The sequence below is a fragment of the Pan troglodytes genome, chromosome 2 (assembly GCF_028858775.2).
Source record: "Pan troglodytes isolate AG18354 chromosome 2, NHGRI_mPanTro3-v2.0_pri, whole genome shotgun sequence".
Classification (NCBI taxonomy): domain Eukaryota; kingdom Metazoa; phylum Chordata; class Mammalia; order Primates; family Hominidae; genus Pan; species Pan troglodytes.
The window spans coordinates 169835292-169851051 of record NC_086015.1 but is presented as its reverse complement, the minus strand read 5'-3'; the positions used below and the strand labels follow the sequence as shown (position 1 = coordinate 169851051).

At 37.0% G+C, this 15760-nt stretch overlaps 1 pseudogene; it reads right to left on the bottom strand.

Moving 5' to 3' along the window:
• Nucleotides 1–727: 727 nt before the first annotated feature.
• LOC470990 (phosphoserine aminotransferase-like) lies at nucleotides 728–15489 on the bottom strand (annotated as a pseudogene).
• Nucleotides 15490–15760: the final 271 nt, after the last annotated feature.

The following is a 15760-nucleotide window of genomic DNA, read 5'->3' as shown; positions in this document are numbered from 1 at the left end:
TATGCGAGCTAGGTATTCCATCAGTCCTTGGAGAACTATAGGGGAAATAATAACATTGAGTACAATAGAATTGCTCAGTTTAATTACTTTGGGAAAAATAACAAAAAACAGAGCAATTAATTGGCAACTAATGCTAACTGTAAAGGTAAAACCAAGTCTTCTTATTATTGTACAAAGTAGATCTCATCTTCTACATTGGGTAGGAAGAGAAAGCTGAGGACCAGGCCCCTGCTTAATTGTAAGAACACTTGACCTCTAAAGAAAGTCCCATGGTTAAATATTCACACAGAAACTCTGGGAGATGGGGCAGAAACACTGGTAGAATGGCTTCTAGAAATACGAAAATGTAATAACATATACAGACTGTAGTAAGCAGAATAATGTCCACTAAAAATATTCTAAGATCCTAAACCTTTAGTATGTTTGGCTATATTGAAAAGGAGAATTAATATTTCAGACAAGATTAAGATTGTTAGTAAGTTGACCTCTAAATGAGAGGTTATCTTAAATTACCTTGGTAGGCATAATGTAATCACAAGAGACCTTAAAAGTGAAAGAAGAAAAGCAACAGGAAGATTTCTTAAAATGCTTCCAGTTCAAGTTAGAATTAAGGTGAACATTAGGTCCCACCAGCTTTACAGAGCTGTAGATGTTTTGCTGTTGTTCCTTCAAAAAAGAAGAATCTACAATAAACATGTTCATTTGAGAAAAATAGTGTGTTTGTTAACTTTTTCTAGCCATCCCCAAGTTACTTTAAACTTTGTATGTTGTTCAAGAACAGAGTATATCCTGGTTAGGATGTGTTCGTAGCTGAAGCATCTCCAAAAAATTTATCACGAAGGCGGCTAGCTTCTGAACATCTTCAATCGTGACAGCGTTATACAGACAGGCCCGGATGCCTCCCACAGACTTATGCCCTTTCAAGGACAACATATTGAGTTCAAGAGCTTTATCAAGAAATCTTTTTTCTAAAGCATCATCTCCTTTGGCATTGCCAATGCAGAATGGAATATTCATCTTGCTTCTATTTTGGGGCCCCACTGGACATACGTAGAATCCTTGAGAATTATCAATAATCTCATAAATCATTTGAGATTTGATGGAGCTAAGCTTCTCCATGGCCATGACACCTCCATTGTTTTTAATCCACTTCAGGACCAAGCCCATGACGTAGATGCTGAAACATGGAGGCATATTGTACAAGGAGATGTTTCCAGCCTGCACCTTGTATTCCAGGACTGAGGGGCACTCTCAGAGGGCAAATCCCAGCAGGTCATCATGGACAATCTCCACGGTGACCCCAGCAGAGCCAACATTCTTCTGGGCACCAGCAAAATGCCTTTACTGCTGCTTTTTCTAGTTAGATTTCAAACTTCCCTGTGGACTTAATAATGTAAGTTGCAATTAATTGTTTCTGGAGTCACGGGAACACACAGCATACAGGGTAGGTGGGGCCCTCTAGGTGCTGAATCTAGACATCTGTGGGGTCTCCTTGGTTCAGCGGCTGTTGACTCAAGGTCAACATTGCCCATTGGAGGAGTGGTTTAAAAGTACCAGGCAAAGGGCAAACTGTAGATCGATCTTTATACTGTTATTACAAGAGAAGTGACATACTTTATGTATGTTTATATTAGCAAGGTCTGTTTTTAATATCATACACTTTATATTTCTATACATTTATATTTCTAATAATACAGTTCACACTGATACATGTAGACACTTTTAGAATTTATTAAATCCTTGACCTTGTGTGTTATTCCATTAGCAACAGTTGCACTCCCTCCCCAGTCTTCCCCTTCCTCTTTTTAAGCTGTTTTATGAAAAATATCTAGAAGTTCTTGATTCATTTTTACCATTCTTTCCATAGGTAGAAGAGAAAGTTGATTGGTTGGTTGTTTTTCAATTATGACATTAAATTAAACATTTCTGTTAAATTACCTTATCCTTTGTTCTCTTGACTGTTTTCTTTGTAATGTTTGACGACGAGAGTGATAGTTTGTTGAAAAGTCTTTCCCCTATTGTTTATCTATTGTCAATATTTTATGTTGAATATGTAAAGAACATTAAAGTCCTAAAACATCTAAAAAAAAAAAGGTGAAAGAAGAAAGAACAACACAGATGGCAACATGGGAATTTGGGCAATGGTGCTGCTGAGTTATAAGCCAAGACACGCAAGCTTGCTCTTGAAGTTGGAAAATGCAAGAAAACGTATTTTACTAGAGCCTGCAGAAGAATGCAACCTTGCCAACACCCTGGTTGTAGCCCAGTGAGACCCTTCTCAGACTTCTGACCTCTAGAACTGTAAGATCAATTTGCATTGTTTTAAGACCCCAAAATATGTGTAACTTGTTATAGTAGCAGTAGGAAACTAATACACTTACTGAGGTGCCAAGGTTGCTGTGGCAGATGTGGCAGAAGGAATTAAAAAGCAACAATTTGTTTGCAATGATATTCTATGTAAGATATCAGGAGTTTGGTGTGAGACTCTTGCAATAAAGTGAATATCAAAATAAGGCCAGTCACAAACAGCATTTTGATTTTTAAGTGCATATAAAAGTTATGCTGAGTAGGTACACATGGACACAAAGATAGAAACAGCAGACACTTGGACTCCTATAGTTTGGAGGTTAGGGGAAAGTGAGTGTTGAAAAACTATCTTTTGGGTACAATGATAACTATCTGGGTGACGGGTACACTAGAAGCATGAACTTCACCACTATACCAGTATATTCATGTAACGAAGCTGCACATGTATTCTCTGACCCTAAAGTTTAAAAAAAGAAAAAAAAAGGTTAGGTTTATACTACACTGTAGTCTAAGTGTGCAATGATATTATGTGTAAATTATGTGCATATCTTAATTAAATTTCATTGCTGAAAGATGCTAACAATAATCTGAGTCTTCAGCATATCCTAATATTTTTGATGCTGACTGATCAGGGTGATTGTGCTGAAAGTTGAAGCGATTGTGGCAATTTCTTAAAATCAAATAATGATATTTGCAAAATTGATTTACTCTTCCATTCATGAAAGTTTTCTCTGTAACAGGTAATACTATTTGACAGCATTTTACCCACAGTAGAATTTTTCAAAATTAAAGTCAATCCTCTCAAATCTGCTTTATCAACTAATTTGAGGTAATAATATTTTTAATTCTTTGTTGTTGTTTCAATAACGTTCACAGCATTTTTACTAGGAGTATATTCCATCTCAATAAACCACATTCTTTGCTCATCTATGAGAAGTAACTTCTCATGGGTTCAACTTTTATGATGAAATAGAAAAAAGTTTAGCCATATATTCAGGCTCTGCTTTTAGTCCTAATTCTCTTGCTATTTTCACCACATCTGCAGATATTTCCTCCACTTGAACTGCTCAAAGTCATCCATGAGGATTGGAATCAACTTCTTCCAAACTCATGTTAATGTGGATATTTTGATCTCCTCCTATGAATGAATCGCCAAAGTTATTAATGGTACCTACAAAGGTGAATCCTTCCAGAAGGTTTTCAGTTTCCTTTGTCCATGTTCATTGAAGGAATCATTTCTTAAATAATAAGATTTAAAAGTTGAAATTACTCCTCAATTCAAGTGCTGCACAATGGATATTGTGTTGGCAGGCATGAAACAACATTAATCTCCTTGTGCGTCTCCATTAGAGCTCTTGGGTGACGAGTCACATTGTCAATAAATAAGTACTCTTTTAAAAAGAATCTAATCTAAAGGAGCAATAGAACTCAACAATGGGTTTAAAATATTCAGTAAACCATGCTGTAAATAAATTAAACATCATCCAGGCTTTTTTGTTCCATTTACAGAGCAGAGGCAGAGTAGAGTTATCAGAATTCTCAAGCACCCTAGACTTTTCAGAAAGGTAAATGAACATCGGTTTTAACTTCAAGTCACCAGCTGCATTACCATGAAGCAAGAGTTAGCCCCTCTCTTTGATGCTTTGAAGATAGGTATTGACTTCTTAGTTATGAAAGCCCAAGATGTCATCTTTTTCCAATAAAAGACTAATTCATTTACATTAAAAACCTGTTGACTTTTGTAGCCAACTTTATTAATTATCTTAGCTAGATCTTCTGGATAACTTGTTGCAGCTTCCATATCAGGACTTGCTGCTTAACCTTGAATTTTATTTGATGGAGATTGCTTCTTTTCTACTACCTTATGAGCCAAACTCTGTTTTCTTCAAAGGTTTCTTTGGGCAGCTTCCTTACATTTCTCTGCCTTCACAGAATTTAAGAGAGTTAAGGCCTTGCTCTGGATTAAGTTTTGGCTTAAGTGAATGTTGTAGCTGATTTGATCTTCCATTCATACCACTACACTTTTTTTTCCATATCAGTAATAATGTTGTTTTTCTTTCTTATCATTAATGTGTTCACTGGAGTAGCACATTTAATTTCCTTCAAGAATGTTTCCTTTGTATTCACAACTTAGCTAGCTGGCAAAAGAGGCCTACAGCCTATCTCAGTTTTCAACATGCCTTCCTCACTAAGCTTAATCATTTGTAGCCTTTGATTTATTGGGAGAGAAATGCAACTCTTCCTTTCACTTGAACACTTAGAGGTTATTGTGGAATCACTAATTGGCCTAATTTCAATATTATTGTGTCTTAGGGAGTAGGGAGGCCCAAGGAAAGGGAAACAGACTGGGCTATGGCTAGTCTATGGAGCAGTCAGAACACATTCAATATCTACTGATTAAGTTTTCTGTCTTACATAGGTGCGGTTCATGACATATCAAAACAATTACAATAATAGCATCAAATATCACTGACCACAGATCATCTTAACAGGTAATAATAATAAAAACTTTGATATATTGCAAAATTACCAAAATGTGACACAGAGACACAAGTGAGCCTAGGCTGTTGAAAAAATGGTGCCTATAGATGTGCTTGATGCAAGATTGCCATAAACCTTCAATTTATAAAAAATGCAGTGTTTATGAAGCACAGACAAGGTCTACTTATATGTTAATGAGAAAGTAGCATCCTTACTAACAAGTTCACTAATTGCTTCTTTTAACATCAGGAAATAACTTGGCTCTCTGAGAGCAAAGATTAAGTGCCATCATTTGACCAAAAAAAAAAAAAAAACAAAAAACAAAACAAATAAGTTATCTGGTATCTGGTGGTATTCAAACATCAGAAGTCAGGCTGCCTCAATTATTGTTATTGGAAGCAACATCAGAGTGGCAGCCATAGGAGCCTAAGTTGCATAGAGTTATTTTTTTTTTTAAATAAAAGACCGTTTTCCTAACGGCAAGATAGATGAGCAGCCAGTGAGATTATGACTGTTCATACTCTATAATCAAGAAAGAAAAAAGAACTTTTATGAATGAAAAAGGTAGATATTTCAAAAGACAGCCACGATTTCATCATAAAGACTCCAGAACTCAGACAGTTTTGGGATCCAAAACACATTAACTGAAGGGTCAGTCAGAACCCCAGGAGGAAGGACTGACAATACCACAGCCATTGTGCACAGTGATGGTTCCTCAGTCCTTTCTGGAAGAGACCAATGGTCAATTTACTTGCCTGGTTATACACTGAGAAAACGGACAACATAAAATCTTTTCAAAACCATTAGACAAGGGCTTGAGCTAATATTGATAGCCAGCATTCAAGCTGTCATTGTGACTTCTCGGTCAGAGTGGAGACAAATGCGAGTGAGGTGATGGGTAGAGTCTGGCCTAGGTCCTCACAGTAGGTCCAGAGCTTCTAAGGCCACAATCCAATGGTCATTTCCCTGGTTGCTAAATGTATAGTTGGAACTAACATAATTGCTACTTCCACATTTCCTACATTTGCTATTTGGCTTATGTGGAGTGAGAGCTGACTTAGTGTGAAAGGACAACTGAAAGTTTTTAAACTGTTCTTCTATAATATAAGATAGTAAATATAAAAATATCACATCCTAAAATAGGTGGCAGAAATAAGAGCTAAAGAGTCTAAACTAAAGAATACAAGTGAAGTGTCCTCATTTTATCACCTGTTAATTCACCAGCCTGGCCTGTGCAAAGACCAGCTGAATTCAAGGATGACAGCAGACTCCTTTAATCTCAAGCAAGTAATAAACTCAACTCAGCTGTAGCTGTTCTGCCAGATGATAGATAATCTGTAGAACAGATTAACATAGGCTAATATACATGATATGAGCCACTGACCTGGTAAATATGTTTGCATCACCTTTGTCCAAAAACAGTATGCTTTGACTTAGATTAAAAGCAGTTTGCAGTCACGTGAAAAGGTCAATGTATACATTTATAGCCTTCACTCAGGGCCATGATAACTCTTCTTTCCTTTGTTATAATCTGAAGAGACCTAGAACTACTGGATGTTTTGCAGAATTTTGTCCTGTGTCTCTATGTCAATTGCATTAAGCTAATAATCCCAGATGAGAAAGAAATGCTAGTACATTAGTGGCCTTTGTGGAAACATGCCCTTCAAGGCATGTGCATGCCTTATAGCAGAGAGCATAATAAAGCTGCACAATGCCTAGTAGGCCTATCTGGGTTCTGAAGACAGCATACTCTACACCAGGAATACTATTCGGATCAATAGGCAGGATGAATACCAGATTTAAATGGAGTCTAGAGGTTGTATAGCATGAGCAGTTTATGGTACAAAACACCCAGCTACTTTGAGCAATATGATGCAATATGACCCTATCATATTAGAGCATCAATAAAGGAATTCCAATGAATCCCACTAGAGTTCTGGAATGGAACTGTGTTATGTGTATCAGAAAATTACAAAACTTTCAGAAAACTATTGGCATTCTCTTGGACCTTGGTAAATACAGACAGTCTAACCATGGTATAATAAATGACCATGTGGCCAGAGCTGCCCATAATGAGCTGGTTAATGTCAGATCCACCAAGTCACAGGTCATGCAGACCAGCAACAGTTGAACAATCCATTGTAAGATAGCAGTGGTATATCCTGGATGTCACCTGAGCAGTACCAGAAGGCATAAGAAAGCTATATGTGCAGGTGGGGCAGGACAATCACGTCAATCACCTCTGTAGTTAATCTCTGCGGGTGCTCACATTTATGCCACAGGGAGGCTCCCGATGACCAGCTAATAGAAGAGGAAGAATTCATAGCTTGGTCATAAATGTGTTGGTTTAGTGCGTGGGGTGACTTTGAAATACTATGGCAAGAAGAAATTTTCCCAAAGGGGAAAACCTTGGATATTGACTAGTCATGCACTTTGAATAGAAAGAAAACTTGAATTTAGAATAGTCATTGAGTCACAATGCTATTCCTATTAAACTACCATAGACATTCTTCACATAACTAGAAAAAACTGTTTTGAAATTTGTTCATTTATTTTTTTTGAGATGGGGTCTCCCTCTGTCACCCAGCCTGGAGTACAGTGGTACAATCTCAGTTCACTGCAACCTCCGCCCCCAGGTTCAAGCGATTCTCCTGTCTCAGCCTCCTGAGTAACTGGTATTACAGGCCAAAAGAGAGCCCAAATACCCAAGGCAATCCTAAGCAAAAAGTACAAAGCTGGAGGCATCATGCTACCTGACTTCAAATTATGCTACAGGGTTATAGTAACCAAAACAGCATGGAACTGGTACAAAAACACACGCATGGACCAATGGGACAGAATAGAGAACCCAGAAATAAGACCACACACCTACAACTATCTGATCTTCAACAAACTTGAAGAAAACAAGCCGTGGGGAAAGGATTTCCTATTCAATAAATAGTGCTGGAATAACCGGCTCGCCATATGTATAAGATTAAAACTGGACCCCTTATTTTTAGTATATGCAAAAATTAACTCAAGATGAATTGAAGAGTTAAATGTAAAACCAAAAACTATAAAAACTCTGGTAGGCAACCTGGGCAATATCATTCAGGGTATAGGCATGGGCCAAGATATCATGAAAAAGATGTCAAAAGCAATTGCAACAAAAGCAAAAGTTGACAAATGGGATACAATTAACTAAAGAGCTTCTACACAGCAAAAGAATCAACAAAGTAAACAGACAATCTACAGAATGAGATACATTTTTATTGCAATCTATTCCTCTGACAAAGGTCTAATATCCAGCATTTGTAAAGAACTTAAACAAATTTAAAGAATAAAAAAATAACCTGATTAAAAAGTGGGCAAAGGACATGAAAAGACACTTTTCAAAAGAAGACATATGTGCAGCCAACAAACATACGAAAAAAGCTCAACGTCACTGATCATTAGAGAAATGCAAATCAAAACCACAGTGAAGCTGGGTGCTGTGGCTCATGCTGTAATCCCAGCAATTTGAGAGGCCGAGGTGGGTGGATTACCTGAGGTCAGGAGTTTGAGACCAGCCTGGCCAACATAGTGAAAGCCCATCTCCACTAAAAATACAAAAATTATCTGGGCATGGTGGTGCACACCTGTAGTTCCAGCTACTCAGGAGGCTGAGGCAGGAGAATCACTTGAACCCAGGAGGCAGAGGTTGCCGTGAGCCAAGATCATGCCACTGCACTCCAACCTGTGCAACAGAGCAAGACTCTGTCTCAAAAGAAAAAAAAAAAAAGAGAGATATCATCTCACACCAGTCAGAATGGCTATTATTGAAAAGTCAAAAAACAACAGATCAGATGCTGGTGAGGTTTTGGAGAAAAAGGAACCATTTTACACTGTTGGTTGCACCGTAAACCAGTTTAGCCATTGTGGAAGACAGTGTGTCAATTTCTCAAAGACCTAAAAACAGACATACCATTTGACCCAGCAATCCCATTACTGGGTATACAACCAAAGGAGTATAACTCATTCTATTATAAAGACACGTGCACCTATATGTTCATTGCTGAACTATTCACAATAAAAAAGACAAGGAATCAACCTACATGCCCATCAATGATAGGCTGGATAAAAAAAATGTGGTACATATACACCATGAAATACTAGGCAGCCATAAAAACGAATGAGATCATGTCCTTTGCAGAGACATGGATGGACCTGGAAGCCATTATCCTTAGCAAACTAATGGAGAAATAAAAACCAAATACCACATGTTATCACTTATAAGTGGGAGCTAAATGATGAGAACACATGGACACATAGAAGGGAACAACACACACTGGAACCTTTAAGAAGATGGAGGGTGGGAGGAGGGACAGGATCAGGAAAAATAACTAAAGGGTACTAGGCTTAATACCTGAGTGATGAAATAATCAGCACAGCAAACCCCCATGACACAAGTTTGCCTATGTAACAAACCTGCACTTGTACCCCTGAACTTTAAATAAAAGTAAAAAAAAAAAAAGAATATGCATTGAATCATGAGCAGTGGCGAATGTTTTGGCTGGTTGGTCAAGGCCTAGAAGGAGACCTTATAAGACTGAAGGAAGGTGATCTCTAGTAGAGACATATGGATGGACTTGTATTTCTTGTTTACAATAACTCAGAATTTAAGAGGGATAGGTAGTAGAAGATAATACCATAATGGGAAAAAATATATATGGTTTAATGGAGGTAACTTATCAATAGGAGGGAGTATTTACTTCTTATTTCGAAGAGGAATAGTTTTTTGGAGGAAAAGACTAAAGGTGGTGAAATGAGCATCCATTTTTGTAGCTGTATCAGCTGCATCTAGAATATGCCTGGCATACAACAGGTACTTAGTAAATACTTGTTAAAATACTTGTTGAATAATATAAACATACAAAATATATCACCAAGAGGGAAGTATATGGAATAAAATTATGTAAAATTTCAAAAAAAAATAGGTAACAATGTTCAATTGATGATTAAAATGATGGGTTACTGGCAGTTTGTAATTGAGTCAACTTAAAGAAGTTAAGTTACTTAATGTCACCAAGATTCTATTTCTTTAGTTTATTTTATGAAATGTAATTATTGATTATATTCACCTCATATATTTTTTGATATAAATGTGTGATTGCATCTAAATGCATCTAAGCCTACTAGTGTTGATTTAGTAAATGCTTAAGAACATTTAACCATTTAATAAAGCTATTCATGAAATTATTGCAAACAAATTGTAATTTATACATAAGAAAAATATCAGTGTCTCAGTGTTTATTCTCTGTATTTGCCAATATATAGCAGCATGCTTTCACTCAGCAGGAAAAAGATGCATCAAATGACTGTCTCTATTTAAAGATTAAGTGAAAACTGGGAGGGTGAAGAGCTAATTTCATAGTCAGTTGATTGTATTTTTTCACTTTAAAATATGCTTATTGCTTATTGCCTCTAGTACACTTGAGCATGTAAATCTGTTCATTATATTTACACACTGATTCAAGAGCTAAAAGACAGATGACAGAGATTTAAACAAAGTGAGTGAAAAACCAAATTCTCCTTGTGCTGATGTATGCTTTTTCTCACAGAAATGCCTAAATGCATTAGCTGAAGTGAGGCTGGGAGGATCTTTATTAATACTTACATCTGTTGTTGCAGATGTAGATAAAATGCCTTTTTTTTAATTTTAGAAAAAGACTGGTAAATGATGTACTTAAAAAAATCTTCATTTTGAAATACTTTTCTGCATTTCTCTACATTTTTATATTCACTGTTAAATATATACATATTTAAATGTACAAATTACTACATGCCACAGTTTTTAAAAGCATTTCAACAGTTAATATAAGAAAGAAAACAGCGAAGTTTTTGTTTAAAATATAAAAGAATCAATTCATATTGATCTGAGTAATCTCAAGCTTTTAAAGAATAATTTATCTACTTCTTTCCTTGACAAAGCAAAGATTTGTTCTCTTAATTCAGTTCTCCAACCTTTTCTTCATTAAAAAGTGTCAAAAAATTAAAAAAAAGGAATGTGTATATGTCCATTTTATGATGAGTTGTCTTAAGCCAGTGTGTGACAATGTTACAACCATTATTATTTTTAAAAGGACTCTGATTGTGTACACTTGAATTTCCTGATTTCAAATCATTCCTACATTTTAGAATAATGTGTAGGTCATTTAAGATTTCTTATTAAATTATTAAGGCACATACAAGCTCAAAAATATTATGAATGTTAGTAATCAAATTCCTAAAATACACATTAATACAGCAATTTCTAATTAGTAAATCATTTCTTTTTATAGAAAATATTTTTGCTGTGCATTTCAAATCAGCCTATGAGGGATGGAGAAGGAGAAATAATTTTCATTCCAGGTGATTCGGCAGCTCTTAAAAGAGTCAGCATGTCTGAGAATTCGTTTCTACTGCAGCCAACATCTACTGACAATCTTTTACTTGACAGCATTTCTAACAAGCCAATTCTTTCCAAATGCGTGTTCTGCTTAAATGCTAGTCATACTCTGCAGCCAGGATGTTATGAAAGATGACTTTTTAGCATGTCTTTATCTACAGTGAGAATGAGTTTGTTTTATTTTTAATTCAGTTTTAAATTTGTGAAAGTTGAGTATGCGAATTGGGTCATTCTTTCCATACTCAATTAAATCAGAGGTGAGAGGCCAGGGAAAATGCACTCGGGATATAAAGCACAGCTTCAGGAATTGAATTCTTTGCAAGCCCGGCATCGGAAACTACCTGCTGTAACCCTGAGGCCAGTTTGACCTAGTGACTGCTAACATGACCTGCCGTGACTCTTAGTTTTACCTACCACCGTCACTAGACAATCAGAGCTTGCCAGCACCCAAAAGTTTATCTAGTGACAATAAGCTTTGTTGTAAAACCATACGTAACATTTCTCTGCCTCCAAACTTTTCTTTGTTCTTCAGACACACAAAAGACCACCAAGTCTGTGTGTGTGCCTGAAATGTAATTCTTTAAGTCCTGAATAAAATGTTAAGTTTAGAGATGTATTCTCTCATTTTATTTTGACATCAACAAATTATTCATTTGAGGAAAGGTTATTTAGAATGCATGAGAATCAGGTGGGGTTGAAAATTAAATGTTAAAGGTTATCGATCATCACATAGGTAAATGACTTTGTTCTGGAAGGCAGAACACAAAAAGAAGTTTTACTCTTTTTTTGACCTTAAAGAAATTGGGGGTAAAAGTTATTAGGTTGGTAATTGCAGTAATTGCATTAAAAGTAATGGCAAAACCGCAATTGCTTTTGCACCGACCTAATAAATACCTAGAAATTCTCAGTAAGTAAGGCCTGAAATGGAAAGAGGTTAAGCTGTGCACAAGGATTTAGCTGAACTGCTTGGAGAGGAATCCTGGCTCTAAGTGGTAGATGCTTCTTCTACTGAATTGGCCCAGAAGTGGCAAGGCCTTCAGAAATCAAGTTAGAATAGTAGTGAAGCAAAGTTTGACACCAGAGGATACAGTCTGGTGTCTACTTCTAGGAAACAAAATGAAAAACAGGTCTCCAAGAAATTGAGACTCTTACCAGTAGAATCCACATTTTCTACCTGAAACCATCCTATATTAGCTACATAAGTAAGTTAATCTCTCTTATAAAACAGAGGCATTTGTGGAGGAAAGAAATATAAAACTATATTTAGTAAGACAAGGCAAATAGTAAACATCTCAAACTAAAATATCTAAGCATCATTAATACATAATTTCACTAAATGAATATTTATATTATCTTTACTAGATGAGGATATCCTTACTGATACCCTTATCAGATATCATGAAGAATGCTGGGGACCTGGTGGTAAACAAAAATATTCTGACCTTTCCTTGGGTAGCTTATATTATAGTGAGGGACAAAATTGAACAATTGTATAAATAAGATTGTTCCAAAATGTGCTATGTTTTGTAAACAGAATAAATAGGATGAGTTAATAGTGACCCTGGGAATAAAGCAGCCAAGGGCAAAACTGAGAAAGAGCATCCAAAGAAGACGAAAGCTAGTGCAAAATCACAAGATGTAAAAGCTATTGCAGGATCCTGGAGAAGGACTGTGTAGTTGGAATATAGTCAGTGAGTGGATATTTCTGTACCTTTAGCTGAAGGCATCAGCAGGAAATGAATGTAAGAGAATCTTATAGGTCCTGGTAATCAGTTTAGATTTAATTTGAAAAGCAATGGAGAAACCTCTAAATACTTTTTAAAGGAAACTCATTTAATATTATATTTTAAAAATAAGTTCTCTAACTTCTGTGTGAATGCACTTTAGGGAATGGTGATGAGAAGATTATTCTATTGAAACCAACTGTGGGGATAATACAGTTATCCAGATGATATCTGGTTAAGGGTAGGGCCATGGAGGTAGAGAGAAGTGGAAGGAATTTGAGATTTAGGAGAAAGAGCTTGTGAACTTGTTAATGAATTATACACGGGCTCCAGAAATGGGAGAATCAAGGATGATTCCTATATTTGTGACTTAAGAATTGGTAGATTGGCTTTGGAAATTAATACTTCTGGTTTGGAAATTTTTGGTTTGAAGTTATGATTAGACAACCTAGGGGAATTGTTAAGTAGTTACATATACCGATATGAAGCAACACTGGAGTCATTTACTTACATCTCTATGTTTATTCTTTTTGTTTTATTCTTCCTTAGTTTCTAAGTAAACTTTATTTTGAAAATTATAGTTCATCATTTCATAACAGAATGGAATGAAAAAAAGACAACTAAAAGAAAGGTTATTTTTTCCATACACCTATACCCGCAGAGCTAAGAATGTTAGAACACCTCTGGAGAGCAGTAATTACAATTTAAGCAACATTATCTTGAAATATGGTGGTGAAAACCTGATATCGTTTACAATGAGTTCCCTGAAGTCATATAGTGTTTGCATCATGATTACAGAGTGTATCTTATTATGGAGCTGGAATTTCCTCATTTACTTCTTTTCTAAACCATTATTAAACTGTCATTGCTATTAATATTTATTCACATTTACCCCATCTTCCACAAATAGAAATAGTAAATCTCCCTTGTACCCTCACTGTATGATAGTTTGGCTGTGTTCCCACCCAAATTTCATCTTGAATTATAGCTCCCATAATCCCCATGTGTCATGGGAGGGATCCAGTGGGAGATAATGTAATTATGGGGGGGGGGATGATTTTCACATGCTGTTCTTGTGATAGTGAATAAGTATCATGACATCTGGTGGCTTTATAAAGGGCAGTTCCCCTGCACACACTCTTGTCAGCCACCATGTAAGATGTGCCTTTGCTCTTCCTTCACCTTCCTCCATGATTGTGAGGCCTCCTTAGCCATATGTAACTGTGAGTTCATTAAACCTACTTTCCTTAATAAATACCCAGTCTCAGGTATGTCTTTATTAGCAGTGTGAGAACAGACTAATACAGTAAATTGGTTCTGAAAGAGTGAAGTGCTGCTGTAAAGATACCTGGAAATGCAGAAGCGACTTTGAAACTAGGAAACAGGCAGAGGTTGGAAAGTTTGGAGGATTCATAAAAAGATAGAAAACTGTGGAGAAGTTTGGAACTTCCTGGAGACTTGGAGGGCTCAGAAGACAGGAAGATGTGGGAAAGTTGGAACTTCTTAGAGATTTGTTGAACGGCTTTGACCAAAATGCTGATAGTGATATGGACGATAAAGTCCAGGATGAGGTGATCTCAGATGGATATGAAGAACTTGTTGGGAACTGGAGCAAAGGTGACTTTTGTTATATTTTAGCAAAGAGACTGCTGGTATTTTGCCCATGCCCTAGAGATCTGTGGAGCTTTGAACTTGAGAGAAAAGATTTAGGGTATCTGGCAGAAAAAATTTGTAAATGACAGTGTTCAAGAGGAAGCAGAGCACAAAAGTTTGGAAAATTTGCAGCCTGCTAATGCAATAGAAAAAAAAAACTTTTTGGGGAGAAATTCAAGCCTGCTGCAGAAATTTACGTAAGTAACAAGGAGCTGAATGTTAATCAACAAGACAATGGGGAAAATGTCTCCGGCACATGTCAGACTTTCACAGCAGCCCTTCCCATTACAGACTCAGAGGCCTAGGAGGGACAAGTGGTCTCTTGGGCTGGGCCCAGGACACTCCTATCTGTGCAGCCTTAGGACATGGTGCCCTGCACCCCAGCTGCTTCAGCTCCAACGTGGCTAAAAGGGGTCAATGAACAGCTCAGGCTCTTGCTTCAGAAAGTGCAAACCCCAAGCTTTTGTGGCTTACTTGTGGTATTAGGCTTGCAGGTACGCAAAAGTAAAGTACTGAGGTTTGGAAATCTCCACCTAGATTTTAGAGGATGTATGGAAATGCCTGGAATTCCAGGCAGAAATTTGCTGCAGGGGTGGAGCCCTCATGGAGAACCTCTGTTAGGGCAGTGCAGCAGGGAAATGTGAGGTTGAAGCTCCCACACAGAGTCCCCACTGGAGTACTGCCTAGTAGAGCTATAAGAAGAGGGCCACCATTCTCTGGACCCTACAATAAGTAGATTCACTGACAGCTTGCATTGTGAGCCTGGAAAAGCCAGACCCTCAATGTCAGCCTGTGAAAGCAGTCAGAAGGAGGGCTGTACCCTGCAAAGCCACAGGGGTGGAGCCGCCCAAGGCTGTGGAAGCCCACCTCTTGCATCAGCATGACCTGGATGTGAGACATGAAGTCAAAGTAGATCATTTTTGAACTTTAAGGTTTAAAGACTGCCATACTGAATTTTGGACTTGCATGAAGCCTGTCCATTTTGGCCAATTTCTATCATTTGGAATGGGTATATTTACTCAATGCCTATGTCCCTCATTGTTTCTAGGAAGTAACTAACTTGCTTTCGATTTTACAGGCTCATAGGTGGAAGGGACTTGCTTTGTCTCAGATGAGACTTTGGACTATGGACTTTTGGGTTAATGCTTAAATGAGTTAAGACTTTGGGGGACTTTTGGGAAGGAAAGAC